Source organism: Chaetodon auriga, chromosome 23, assembly GCF_051107435.1.
Source record: "Chaetodon auriga isolate fChaAug3 chromosome 23, fChaAug3.hap1, whole genome shotgun sequence".
NCBI lineage: Eukaryota > Metazoa > Chordata > Actinopteri > Chaetodontiformes > Chaetodontidae > Chaetodon > Chaetodon auriga.
This window is the reverse complement of record NC_135096.1, coordinates 13,190,123-13,204,835: the sequence shown is the minus strand read 5'-3', so window position 1 is coordinate 13,204,835 and position 14,713 is coordinate 13,190,123. Positions and strand designations below refer to the sequence as shown.

Here is a 14,713-nt window from a genome sequence, read left to right as displayed (position 1 = left end):
TCACTTCCTGCGATCCCCACCACATTGCAGTTCAATCATCGTCTTCAAATGGCAAATATTACATTCACACAGATGTCCATATGTGATTTCCTCAAAATAGCGTACCACGTGTTTAAGATAATAGGCCACCAATTTTGATTGTACTTTGACCAGTACACTGTGGGTAAGTGCCTGCTATTGCTGTATGTCAATTTGTAGCATAGTTTGGCTTCTGTATGAAACAAGCCTCTACTGCGGCATTATCACCAAAGGATGGAAGGATGCATCATTTTGAATCTCAATTATTTAATTATATGTACCTACAATATCCATATTCATCCATACATGACCAGTAAGGCTTCTCTAGTTTGGTAAGGAAACTAAAACTTTTGATTACTATTACTGAAAGTGGTCATGGTTTAAACATCCAGTACACAACATCTGGTTAGCCTTTCCAAGTAAAACTTTCTGAGAACAACAATGTGGTTACATGTGGTTACCATTTTGACACTTTGGTTAGGTTTAGGCACAAAATTTACTGGTTAGGCTTCGGGAAAGATCTTTATATGATGGTGAGAACATCCTGTCACTGAAGTCTTTCAGACAACCCTGCATGTTGAAAAAAATGTGCAATGAAGCGGTACCAGGTAAAATGTGACGCTAAGTGGTCCAGAGCAAACGTTCAGATGTCACGAGCTGGGAGTAAGAATGGGTTGGCACCTATACCCTTGAATAACATGTTGAACAATCTGTTTCTTGATGTCTAGGATGTATTTCTTAAAGTGATTTGAACAGTTTTGGAAGTTACAGACAAATAATGTCATCCTGCTGATAGGGTTGTCAGATCAGAAAATGCTTGTATGTGTTGTTCAGGAGGGCATTGACAAATGATGTACTTTCTGTAATTTACTTTGGAGGACTTGTTGGAATTACCCTGGGGTCAAGTTCTGCTTAAGGCCCCCAAAAGGTTTCAGTGATCTTGGCCTTAAAATATATTACACAACTTCATACAGTGTGGCCGAGACCAAAGAATGCTCATCAGTGATTTCTATCACTGTCATGTAGATGTAATGCTATGTTGCCTAGCAGTGCTTTGATTTCATCAAAACAGTTGGAGTTCTTTCTTTTGATCTGTTGTCAACCTTTATCCTCAGTATTTAATGTTTATCCATATATAACAGCTGATATGTCACAACCAGCATTTTATTTTCAAAAGACTTTCATTTGCACAGTTTAAGATGTCACGGAGTCCAGACCCTGGAATTTGAATGACAACTGAGGCAAAAGCCATAATATGAACCACTAAACTGTGTTGAAGAGAGCTCAACAGCTTTTTTTCCAAATGACTCAAAGGTGTCTTTGAATACACAGCTGTCATTGTGATGTTTAAAATCACACTTGCTCTCTGTTACCTTCATTCAGCTCCTGCAGACAGTTAATACATCAAAGACAGCACTTCCTTACACTTGCAAAAAAAGTCAAAAGCTGCCATCCGAGGATATTACTAAAGTTCTCTTATCTGCAGGCTGTCATATCCTGCATTAAGGTGGAAGAGGTATGGAAATGAGAGAATCAGGAGAGAAAGAGACAAGGAGGGACATCCCTTCTCATAGCTTAGGGATTATATGATCAGTCAGTGAACTGTGCATGTTCTTATACAATGGCGTAGTAGACGCAAGGGACCCCTACTCCAGAAAAAATAGCTGTAGTGACATCCATTTTCTTGTTTATTGGGGGGCTGTCCTCCTGTGGATACCTGCTCACTTGTTGATGACTTGATGTCAAACTGAGTTAGCTCTACTGTACATTGTTGTAGAGTTTGATAGCTGAAAATGTTTCCGAGATCTAAATCCCAAACAACAAAAGGTCAGGTTTCGGTGTCAGAATCAAAGAGCCATTGCTTTTTCTACAGCTGTTGTTCTGCACTGACATTCAGCTATCACACAGGGAGAAATCCGTTATATATCCACCAGCCGTGGTCTTAATGACCATAATGCTCTGCAGTCACATGTCATTATATATCATGTCAGACAAAACACAACTTCCTGTGAAGTAGGCGAGTTGTATTTTTCTCCCTGAACCTCCTGACAGCTTTACCCCTTGCAGCCCCCATGATGCCCAGCAGTGTGAATAATTTGCAGATTGAGCCAGCAATGCCTATTTATACCACCTCTATTGGCAAACTTTCCTTCCCTGTCTCCATGACACTGCTCTATAAGCTAGTGATATTTTTTTCCACACGGGTGGCAGCCTGTTGCAGCCGCTCTAGCTCACCATTGAGCTTTGTATTTAGTTTCTTTAACTTAATATGTTTTTTTGTTACTTCAGATGTGCAATTACTCTTTTGAACTAAAGTGGTTGAGTTTTCCCTGATCTTTCTACTGGTTTCGGCATTATTTACAATCATATGTCCCATTGTCTACACCAACAATCAGTTCATAGTGCTCCATAACACGGTGGTGTTTAGCAGAGAGTGACCCGATTGTCCCTGTGAGCTCAAGAGAAAGAGACAGGGAAGCCATGCTGGGCCTGTGATGTCATCCACTCAGCTATAAGCAGGCTGCTGATGCAACACCCACATGCACTCCCTTTTATTTCTGGTGACTTTAATCATGCTTCTCTTTCCTCCACTCTGCCCACATTTATTCAAAATGTTACATGAGACAATAAAATACTGGATTTATTTTATGGCAACACCGAGGAGGCATAAAAGGCATCTCCTCTACCTCCCCTGGGAAGATCTTATCACAATCTGGTGCAACCCCTGTGTACAAACCTCTCAGACACAGGCAGTGGCCTGTCAGTGAAAAGATGGCCCAACAAGGCCGATGAAGCTTTCAAGGACTGTTCTGATACAACGATATGGGACGTGCTTTGTCATTCTTATGGGGAACACAACACAACAACAGCCTCACACGATGTGTAATGGACTATATCAACATCTGGAGACTGGTGTACCCACCAGGACTGTACAGTGTTTTTCCAACAACAAACCATGGATTTCTCCTAACATAAAGATCGTTCCTCGGGGAAAAAAGAGGGAACCAAAGAGGAGCTGAGGGAAGCAAAGAGGAGCTGAAAAATGTGAGGAGAATCAGGGAGAGGAAAAAACAGCTATAGGTGGAAGATGGAGGATCAGTTGGAGCAGAACAACATCACTGGAGTCTGGAGGGCACTTAAAACCATTTCTGGCCACAAGGAACCCAGCTCCCAGCCTGCATGGGACTGAAAGCGGGTGAATGACCTCAACTTTTTTTTTTATAGATTCATTAGATTTGATTAGCCCGCCCACAGCCTCTACAGTTCAGACCCACTACAGTCCGTCTGCCAACCTCCCATTGGAGTGGATGACATTGTCTCACCAACTGACTACATTATGAGAGGACACAGGACTGAGGTGAACCATGTTGGACAGGTGAGTCCAACATGGTTTTGTGCAGCACAAAGGCGGCACAGGGAACACTCCTGGTGACCCTCTTCTTCACCCTCTACACTATAGAGCTCATGGACATATCTGCAACAAATATAGATTAGTGAAAAACAGCTAAATTTGCGGACATGATCTCATGTTGCCAATGGAATAATAATCGATTAATAAGCCCTAAGGTGCAAAAGTAATGTGTGTGTGCCAACAAAATAGCGGGACAGGAACAGGAAGCAATGTTAGCGGGTTGATAAGCATCAATTTCAGGAGCTAGCATACCTCAGGAACTAACAAAGAGCTTTCAACAAGTTGTAGGATAAAAACGAACAATACTTTCTAAATGACCATTCAGTCCCATCCACACTCTCAAATTGGCGAGTGCATCTTTTCCTCACTGAAATAATTCTTTATCAAAGTGAATGAGGAGCAAATTGTTGCTTGATTGACAGGGCTCCCAACTTATCATAATGAGCAGTGGGGGTTACACTTTGTCCGGACAAGAAGGTTTATCTCCATAATACAGAACATGCCCACTACATGATACACCTGCTTCCTACTCCAGTCTTATCAGACTGTCAGGGTTAGGATAAGGGTCAGGGGGTGTGTCATGCAGTAATTTGAGACTACCGTTCTCTTGCTGCAGGATCCACCATGAGCATTTCAGCATTTAACATGGAACCTGACCAGTCACCCAGCATGCACCGGTTAGTCACACAACATCATGGGTTTGTTTGAGTTGAGTAACAGCATCCTCACCAGGTGGCGCATTAATCCGACTGCAGGGAAGGAGGGATAATTACAGTTAAGAATGGGGAAGTTTTATCTTGTGGCCATCCGCAATGATATGAAGCAGTCTGGAGAAACATAATGGCTGACGCACAGACGTGTCAATCATGGCGCTTACTTTTTCCCCAATAATAACCAGCCACTTGTTAGAAAGAAAGAAAAAACTCATCTGTTTCCATTGCATTATTTGTGCTTTCCCAAATAATGGATTTTGAACTGGGAGGATCTCTAGTTGGTAGAGAGCAGACACAGAGCTAAAAGTGAACATTAAAACAACTCCAAATAAATGATAAGTTGCTACATAGCTGCTTAATGCATAAATAGGTAACTGGATTTTAAAGATTTCTAGATGATTGTATTCAAGAAAGTGTTTGTTTCTGTCATTGGTTCTAGGCATAGATTCATACCAGATATGAATTGAGACAGAAGAGGTAACCTTTTGTTCTCGTGAGAAATGCAGTGCTGCTTTAGCTCAGGAGTTTTCCAGCATCAACCACAGAGCAGCAGACCACCAGAATGCATCAGGCACTGCTCCACCAAAGAGGAGTGGGTTCATTTGCATGATATCTGTGGGGCAGAACATTCCCCAGATGCAAAGCTGATTAAAGAGTGATGTCGCTCAACAACTTGAGGGCAGAGACAGAGAAGAGTGCGATGGCCGACCACCAAGCGGGCCAAGGCTGCTTTGATGTTTTGAAGACACAAGTGTGGAGGCGGCGGCTGGTGCTTCTATCCCTAATTAACCCATCTGAATCCTAATGAATATGTATGAATATGAGCTTCTCCTCTCATATAATCCAAGTTGTTAAGTCTGTAATGGCCACATTTTTTTTTCTACCTGCGCCATGACCTTTACGTGACCTTTATGCATCAGCACAGATCGCAATTTGCTCTCTATATATAGATTGTATGCCAGTAGGAAACAACATCATTCAGTTTCACTGCCATTCAGCTACACTTGACTGCACGCTCATAATCTCTTTGAATTCGAACTAATAAATTAGAAAGTTACAAATGTAGCTGTCTTTATATGAATTCCGGATGACTGCCTGGGCATTACCCGGATTTCCAAATTGAAATCTCCACACTGCTAGCAGTTGATTTCCATTTTTTTTTTAAAGTCTTAATATGGTAGATTAGAGGCCAAAAAACATTGAATACTAAAGACTGGGATCACAAACAGTCAGTTAAGAAACTTAGAATCTTGGCTTTTGCACTAAGCTCTCTGTTTCTACAGTGTATAAAATTGCAAAATTTGTATGTAAATATCTAGATGAACATCTTGACCTTGTATTTGCAATGGACGCTGGAGGTCTTTCTTGGCAATCATTTATGTCTCTACATATATTTATATTTGCAGACAGATTTGTCCAATATGATTTTTTTCCCCTCATACACATACATTGGGAGCGATCTGTGCTTCAGTGTCTGGCTCAAGGACACAGCACATGGATGTGGGAGCCAAGAAACAAAGTACCAACACTATATAATAGCCAAAACACTCTACCAGCTGAGCTGTAGCCACCCAGTGAGTAGATTCATAGGATTTAAAACAAGAGAATGGCATGGGAGTTATGAGTGTACAGCGTGTTCCTTCATTTGAGTTTCAGAACCTTAACAGCAAGTTAGGGAGAAATTTTGTTATCTTAAAAATAGCCTCTAACCTGATGTCCCATGATACCTGAATTCATCCCACATGACTAAGATGAGTGATGTCATGTTCTCTCTTAGCACCCAGAGGAGATCACCTGTCAAACTGCTGAACTTCACTGCAGTCATGTGTGATAATTACAAAAGCATCCTGTAGAACTCGGTGAAAATGCTTTCAGTCATCTCAGCCATAAAGGGCAAGATGTAATAGAAAAAAGCTATATAGCTTTCCCATAACAGTAATTATGATTATGACAAAACAGAGACTAGAAGTAACGCCAGTGCACCGCAGCAATTACTTCTATTTTGATTTGCATGTTCCAATAATAGAGCATTGATTTCACACTGTTTTTGGGGGTAGGGAGTTTGGCTGTATCAAGCCATTTATGTTCCTGTCAGCCTCCCTGTAGGAGCTGTTGCCTGAAGGATCCACAGCACTCTTGACAAAGAGGATTAGCAGCTGCTTTGACATGCTTGTATGTTTGCTTAGTATTGATTGCTTATGTAATTTTTTCCCTGCTTTGCGACCCACTTCTGTCGACTTGGGATGATGGTAGAGGTGATGGAACGCAGCCTGAAAAAAAGGCAAGTGAGGGGCACGGACAACAACGTTCTGTCATCAGTGGCCTCAGGAGTCAATGTGATGTGTAATCACAGCTATTGATTGTTTATTATAGAGAATTTCTCCCCTCACCCTCCACATGAACCTGTCAGAGCTTGAACACTGCAAAGATGCAGTTTGATTTTGGTGCTCCAAAGCTGTTCAGACTGTTAAAACAGGTCCGCGGCTCGATATGGGCAATAAATGCAGGCTAATGCTTGGTTGAACTGAATGTCTTCCAGTGCCCTGTTCCCCCTTGTTATGTGGTGGAGGTCAGTTTTCTCATCTCCCTTGATTGATTTTCTGAAGTTAGAATGAACATCAGGACAACTGAAGCATTTTATGGTTGAGTCTGACACTATATACTAGCTGGAAAAACACCAGCTGTGCTGAGGTTTTATCTGAAAATTCAGCTGACGTGGCTATTTCTATTTCCCCTGATCTCTGCTGATCTTCCTCTGACGACCAGACAGTCTTTATTTTCTTATTCTACAGAAAAACATTCCTTCCTCCTGTGTCTCTCCTTGTCTCTGTCTCTTTGACCGTTCTGTTCTCCTTTTTATGGTCACTTTCATCAGCTGGCCAATCACTTTGCCTGACAGCATTCTACAGCTGTCTGACCAAGAATGGTAAGGTTGCAATGTGGAGGCATTCCTCTCTGGTAGAGAGCTCCCAGAAAAAAATACATTAATACTGAAGGTATTTATGCCTTTTGGTATAAAAAGGTAGGAAAGTGGTCAGTGCCATCTCATATACAACTATGTATCTTGCTAATTTCTAACAGAAAATATGTCTCAGGAGAAACATAATGCCACCAGGGCTGCCAACAAAACCAGCATTTTTACTGAAACTGAACTGAAACTCAAACTTCTTTAGTACCCTAAACCAGGGTGTCAGTGGAGATCCAAATTCACAGAATTCTCCAAGCTGCAAACAAATATTGCAACCATTCTGTGTTCGAAATAAGAGCTAATGTTGATGTTTGGGATTAGGGGGAGGGGGTGAGTCACTGGGACTGCAGGTCGGACTGGACAGGGCAACTATGACTGTCATCACTACCGTGGAAGAGGCAGCACCCGTGATGTTGTTCAGCTTTCTGAGACATTTTAATGTTGAGGATTTGCTTTGTAACGTGTTTTATAATCAGTCTGGGCATTCATGTAGACACACAACAGGTGCACACCCAAAATGTGCTGCCACCTGTTACTGTGGCGAAGCAATTTTACTGAACACTTACAATACAATTCTAAATGTAAATGTTTAAAAACACAGTTGTTCCCACGCAGCAATGATTATGGTTTTGTACAAAAATGCTCCGTGTGATGAACAGGAAAGATTCAGGGCTATGATGAAAACATTCAGGGATTAAGCTCCCTAAGCACACCCCTGGCACTGCATATGGCCCAAACCTAACAACACATGGGACTCAGGATGCAAACCCAACCCAGTATTGTTGGTGTGTGGCTGGTTGGCACACAAAATTGCATTGACTGACCCTGACTGGCCAATAACACTGTGTGTGTGTGCCTGATCTCCTTTATCATGATGTTTTTCATTTTAAATTGCTTTAAAAAACACTCTTTTGTGCATTTTTTTATTAGGCAGTGTGCATTTTTATTTTTCTTCTTGGCAAAATGTCTGAGTTTGAATTCACAAAGTTAAAAGTTAAGCCATCACTTCTCCAATGTCACCATCAATAACACTGATAAGAAAACTATTCTCAGAGAGTTGGCAGTTATGTAATATAATTACACCACAATCATAGGTCTTTGAAAATGTTGTGTATTTTCTGTTTCTTGCTGTAATGTAGTTTTAATGAGTCTAACAAAGACGCAGCTTCATCACAGAGGGATTGAAATCCGGGCTTGTTCTTTTCTTTGTGGATATAAAATCACCATATTTACAAACTATTACATTTCTTACTACAACAGATTAACTGTTAAGTCTTCCTGAATCGCGAAACAAAGAAAAATTATACGAAGGATTCGAAGAGATTAATACAGGCAAGGTGGAAAACGTTCAATTAGAGCTGAATTCATTTATTTTTTACATTCATTATTTCTACGCAATTAGAAAGTAACATCTGATTTACAGTGCAGAAGCAATGTAGTGTCTTATCAGTTCTTCCCTGGATGTGTGTTGTGTTATTAGCAGAGACATGGGCATTGTCAGCTGGCTGGTTCATGTGCATCTGGCAGCTCTGTGGAGGTTGACCTGTTAGACCCTGATGGATTTCATAGCCCAGCCTTTGGAGGACAGATGGTATGTGGTGAGGTGACAGTAGTGGGTTGCTGTGTGTGTGTGTGTGTGTGTGTGTGTGTGTGTGTGTGTGTGTGAGTGAGGGCAGCTGATGAACAAGGGGATTTAATGCCTTGTGACCCAGATCTAGCCTGAACAGTGATGTGTGTCCTGTGTTCAGTGCTGTTACAGGGTTTCACTATGAATGCGCATGTGTTTACAGCCACACATGCTGCAGTACAGTATGTATCCACACTGTATTATCTGCTTTAACTGCAAAAAATCAGCAAAAACACTCCTGGGTTTTCAGCAGTATCGACAGTCTGCAAGACAGCAAAGAATAGCACTGACTATAGGGACATGATGACAGTGAGTGTTGGAGCTACTCCCCCTCAGTCACTATCACCCAGCTGTCCTCGACCTGGATGAGCTGTCACTCCAATGGAGATCCCCCATTTCCCCTCTTCTCGCCCCTCCAGCCCACCATTACTTCCCTCTGTCCTGCCTGTCCTCCCCGCGCTCCTCGCCACAGTCGGTGGATTTGCCGCACACAGGCCTGATACCTGTGACAGCTGTCACACATCATACACCCCTGCAATATGTATGCCATCGCTGGCAGAGAAGTGCAAGGAGGGGCCGAGCGCAACTGGGGTCATAGCAGAAAGCTTGTTCAGCCTCGCTGCCAGCTCCGCTGTTGCTGCCACAGCTTCAAATTCCCACCAATTTCCTGTTTTGTCTGCTGTTTTCTCAAATGATAAGTGCTGAGATGACTGTGAATCTCTCCACATGTGAAGTAGTAGTAGTTCAAGTATCAATACCACAATGGATTTAAAAAAAAAAAGTTTTTGGCGTTTTGATAGTGCAGCTGGGCCGTTGCAGTAAAGACACAGCATTGATGCATGTGGCACAAGCTCTACCAGGTGGCTGGAATTTGGCTGCACTGTGAAAAGTAGGGCAAAGGGAATGGAGAGATGAAAGGAAGAAAGAAAGCAACATAGGAAGAAGAAGGGATAAGAAGTAAGAGTAAAGGTGGATAGAAAGTAAGGAAGGGGAGTAGAAAGGCAAGAAAAGGAGGAGCACTGAAAGGAAGGAAGAAGGACGTCGAGGAAAGAATTATCGGAGAAACTGAAGATGGGAGAAGAAAAAAGCAAAAAAGAAAAGTAGGACACGCAAGAAGGAAGGAAAATGAGTGACAGGATAAATCAAGAATCAATAAGGTAAGAAAGAAGGAAATAAAGAGAGGCAATAATGATGTTCTATTATGATACTGTATCTTCAGGAAGGACAGAGTGTAAGAAGAAACAAGAGACCAAAAGGGCAAATGGCTTATGAAAGGACGAAGGACGGAAAGATTGAAAGTAGGACAGAAGAAAAGACTGAAAGATAGCAAGGTCGAAAATGATGAAGAACGGATGGATGGAAGGAAGGGGGAAATTGGATGCAGGAAATCTCAGAAGAAAAGAAATAGAACGGAAAGCAAAGAAGTGTTTGTGTGTGTGTGTGTGTGTGTGTGTGTGCGTGTGTGTGTGTGTGTGTGTGTGTGTGTGTGTGTGTGTGTGAGCAGAAGGGACAGAAGAAGAGGAAAAAAGGGAGAAAATCAGATAAAGAGATTATTTATAAGGGAAGGACCGAAGGAATTAATGAATGAATGAGTAAACAAATGAGGAAGGACAGGGCGAACAATGAAGGGATTAAAAAGAAAGAAAGAAAAGTACCAGTGTGCATTCTGGGTTACTTCCCAGTCCTGATGTTATGTGCAGCTCTGACTTTGCTTTGAATTCTTATTTTTGCTATTAATTAATTTGCAGCCTCATAAAAGAGGCTTCTTTACACGCCGAAACGGCCAAATACACTGATGTCGAAATAATCAAATCATTAGAAATCGTCTTCGCGTCCTTGCATGTGCGTCCTGAAGGTCGGCTTTTATCCACCGGTATGACTAAGTGACTCCTTCACCCTGTTTAAAAGCCTGTTTCCTGGGGGGCATCATGCTCAGAAACATCTACATGTTCCATTTTGGAAACTTATTCCTCTCCGTGTGCCCTCATTCCGTCCTCTGCCGATTGCAGATCTGCCATGGCTGGCTAGGTTTCGGGAGCAATTTGGAAAACTAAGAGGGGGCTGACATCCCCACTCAACTTTGCTGCATGACGGAAGGGGAGGGGGTGAGAGTGGGTGAGTGTTATGGGGAGTAAAGGCAGAGAAAAGACGGAATATTTTGGAGGGGAAGACACCCTGTAGGCCTGTTTTTTTTTTTTTTCCCCTGTGCCCATTTGATTTGTCCTCGCTGGCTGTTTAGCAGGAGCTTTGTCAGATATTCTACATCAGGCCTGTCAGTCTCCCAACAGCCTGTATGTGTGTGTGTAGCATCACGTGGATGGCCGCGATGATGAGGCTTTAATGATGTGGGTGTCGAAGCTGCAGTAGCCCTGCCCGGGGCCTGCCGTCACGGATGGAGGTTAAGGAGAAGAGGAGGAAAAGGAAGTAGTCCTGACTCGGACTGACACATGGTCGGAGTTTGACAAGTCTGCTGACATTTATGAAGTGACAAACACTCGGTCACAGTCACTGAGTCACATGCCTCAGGATCTCACCATCGCACTCCACAGTGGAATGTGACAAATCAAGTTTGCCATTTGTTTTTCAAGGTGATCCGTCTGGGTTTTGTGCTGCATTTGCATATACACATAAAAACAAACAAACAAAAAAGGCACAGTATAGGGTACAACCTTTGACAGAAGGTAGTTTGTAAAATTTCTGCCCTATTAGTTCGGTCAAATGTAAGTGCTATTATTGGGAACTGGGAGCAGCAACAGCTCAGCCTCAAAGTGGTCAACCACACAAACTTGCAGAGTGAGGCTGTAAGCGCTGAAGCACCTCACACATCAAAATTGGCTATCATCGGCTGCATCAGGCATCATGAAGTTCCAGCACCAGCAACATAGCACAGGAGCTTCGTGTCAGGAGCTTCGTGAAATGGGTTTCCTTGGCTGAACAGCCGCAGTCAAGCTTCACATCAGCTTCGCCTGGAGTGCTGTAAAGCGTGCCACGACTGGACTTTGGAGCAGTGGAAATGTGTTCCGTTAAAGTGATGAATCAAGCTTCAAGGCCCGTTTAGACACAACACTCGCCACTGGGCTGCATGCACTGCTTTGTACAGGGCAGCAAAAAAAAGCCATTGTGGCATGTTGCAAGCCGTTGGAACTAATGGGTTTCAGTGGTGCCGTCGTCGTGTTGTCTGATGGATGAATCTGGGTTTGGTGGATGCCAAGAAAACACTACCTGCAGGAATGCATAGTGCCTACTGTGAAGTGGGGGAGGAGGATTGTTCTGGGGGTGCTTTCAGTGTTTCGGCCAGAATAATAATTCAGGCATTGAATCTAACCACTGTCCACGTTCACTCCATTCACAACAGACCTTGTTTACTGTAAGCTTCCTGCTGAGATATTTTTTATGTTTACGGTTTATGCCAGTAAATTTTATTTTCAGTTTGAAACAAACAAAACATCCAAAATAAAACCAGCCATGCCTTCAGTTTCAATTCCATAACTTTCAGAAAGTTGGGTCAAAGACAAGTATGGGGCCTGACGGTCTGCACTTCTGAGGTACTGTAGCTGCCCAGTGTTGTTTTTGCATTGATTGACGAGTTTGGTTTAACATGCCAGGCCACCAGGAGAATTCTCCTGGTGCTCCCAGTGGCCAGTTCGGGTCTGACTAGTCCCCTTAGTTCCAGTTAATGGTCTTAATGCTACAGGATACAAAGATATTTTCACCAACCTGGTGCCTCTAACTTTGTGGCAGCAGTTTGGGGAAAGCCTTTGCTGTTCTAGGACTGTGTTTAGTCCATAGACCTGGTTGGATGAGTGTAGAGGAACTCAACTGGCCTGCACAGATCCATAACCTCAACCCCATTGGTCACTTGTTCATAGAAACAAGGATGTTGATTGCAAGCCAGGCCCTCTTGTTTAACATCAGTGCCTGACTTGGGCACACACACTCCAAAATCTTGTTGAAGCATTCATTGAAGAATGGCGGCTGTTGTACCTGCAAGAATGGGGTGACCAAGAAGTTCATTTAGGCGAGGTGTCCACTGTATTTTGGGGATATAATACACATAATCATATGAAATATATATATTACAATTGTGAGATACCAGGACGTAGTGAGTCATAACTTTTCAAAATGACTTAAAAGCAATGCATTTCCATAGGAACCACATGTGTTTTCATCCCACTGATCATTAATGATTTTTCATTTTGTACTAGCCACTGTGCTCTTGCACTGTTGATGTTTTGAAACTGTCCTCTGTCAGTTTGTTGAGGGGAAGTTTTAGAATTTCGGGTCGCTATTAGCAGTTCTAGACTGCCAAAGTAGGAAGCACAAGTGGGGTCCTTGACTCTATGTCAGATGATTTGTGATAATTGGGTTAATTTCAAATTTGTTTTGGAATATGCACCACCAAAAATAAGAGTCTCCATGTGAATCCAGCATTACTAGCTGTCTTGTCTACCTTAAATTAAAACTAACAGGGGTCTATGGGGGCTCACAGCAAATATTTCCCCAGGGTCCCTTTAGGTGGTTAATGTAATTAAGCATTTACATTTGGAATAAAGAACATACTTTTTCTTCTTTTTTTCACTTGTCAGGCCTGATTTGGCCATTCTTAAGTCCAAATCAGGGATAGCATGAGATGAGTATCAGAACATCGGCTGCTCATACTGTTTAAGGAGGATATAGAGAAGTTAAATGTACACTTACGGCTAATGAGACATGTCGAGTCAAGTAAAGTCACATGATTTATTTACTTACCGTACAATACATTGCATGCTGTAAGAGCATTGTTCCCCCATTGAAATTTCTGCAGTGTGCACAAATGCTTTTGCCGTGAACTGTTTGTATAGTTCTGCAAGATGTGCGAATGTCTCCCCATGGATGTCAAATAGATTCTAATTAGCTCGGCAGAATTTAATGAACATACGCCGATGGATCACTGGGGTAGGGCCCCGGCTGAATGGATGTGTAACCAATCGTACTTTTCCACAGTTGAGGGGCTTGCTGCGACGCAATATCTCTCTGGCACATTCACCTCCCTTTTTTTCCCCATTCTGTCGATGGCTTTCACTCTGCATATGTATCCCAGGAAGCATTCTGCTGAGAGAGCAACGAGGAGGGAGCAGAAAGCTTGTTTATGTCACAGTCTGTTTCCCCGTTCCTCCGGTCCAGCTACATTTCTATTTTCTCTTTAGTGCTATTCTCCACGTATCCACTAGATGCCCTCAGTCTTTCTCTCCTTTCCCCATCACCTGGCTGCCCCACCCAGATCCACACCTGTTCACCATTTGTCTCATCTGCTCTGTAGTTGCCTAGTCTTCCCACCCACCTCAATCCATATCCTATACCCACCCCTCATGGCAATTTAACTCTTTTTAGTTTTTTCAGTAATGTGTGTGTAAATGTTGATTTGCCATGATCTAACCCATTTTCAGCTCTTGAAGTTAATCAAATGTCACAGTGCAGTGCACACAGAAACAATTCCACCACCCGTATTACCTCATTTCCTTGATGACCAAATCGTTATCACGTATAAATGTATCAAATTCATATCTACCTGCCCCCGAAAGAAAGTCAAGATCTCCTCTGGAGATGCTCAGATATGTGGTCACAAGAAAGAAAAGGCTCTCTTTTATGCTCCATGGATGCGGATTATATTTACAGCTGCTTTTAAAATGCAGCTGTGGTACACATTGAGAAATCAGATTTCTCTTTGCCTGTGTTTGAAGGAACACTTTGACATTTTGGGGGAATACACTTGTTTGCAGTCTTACTCAGAGTCAGATGAAGAGATCAATACCAATTTCATCTCTGAGAGTCCAGTGAAGAGGTCTATATCCAAGATGTGTTTAGCCGAGCTCATCTTGAAGCATGAAGACATAAATGTAACACAACATTGTCCAAATTTCATTTGCACATTTCCTTAAGAATGCATCTAAGTTGAATTTAAATGCCAGATGCAGTATTGAACCTGCTTTAATGGG

At 42.5% G+C, this 14,713-nt stretch overlaps 1 protein-coding gene across 2 annotated transcripts in view; it reads left to right on the top strand.

Annotated features, from left to right (window-relative positions):
* nlgn4xa (neuroligin 4 X-linked a) overlaps nucleotides 1–14,713 on the top strand; it is a 92,471-nt gene that overhangs the window by 44,205 nt on the left and 33,553 nt on the right. The window lies entirely within an intron of this gene.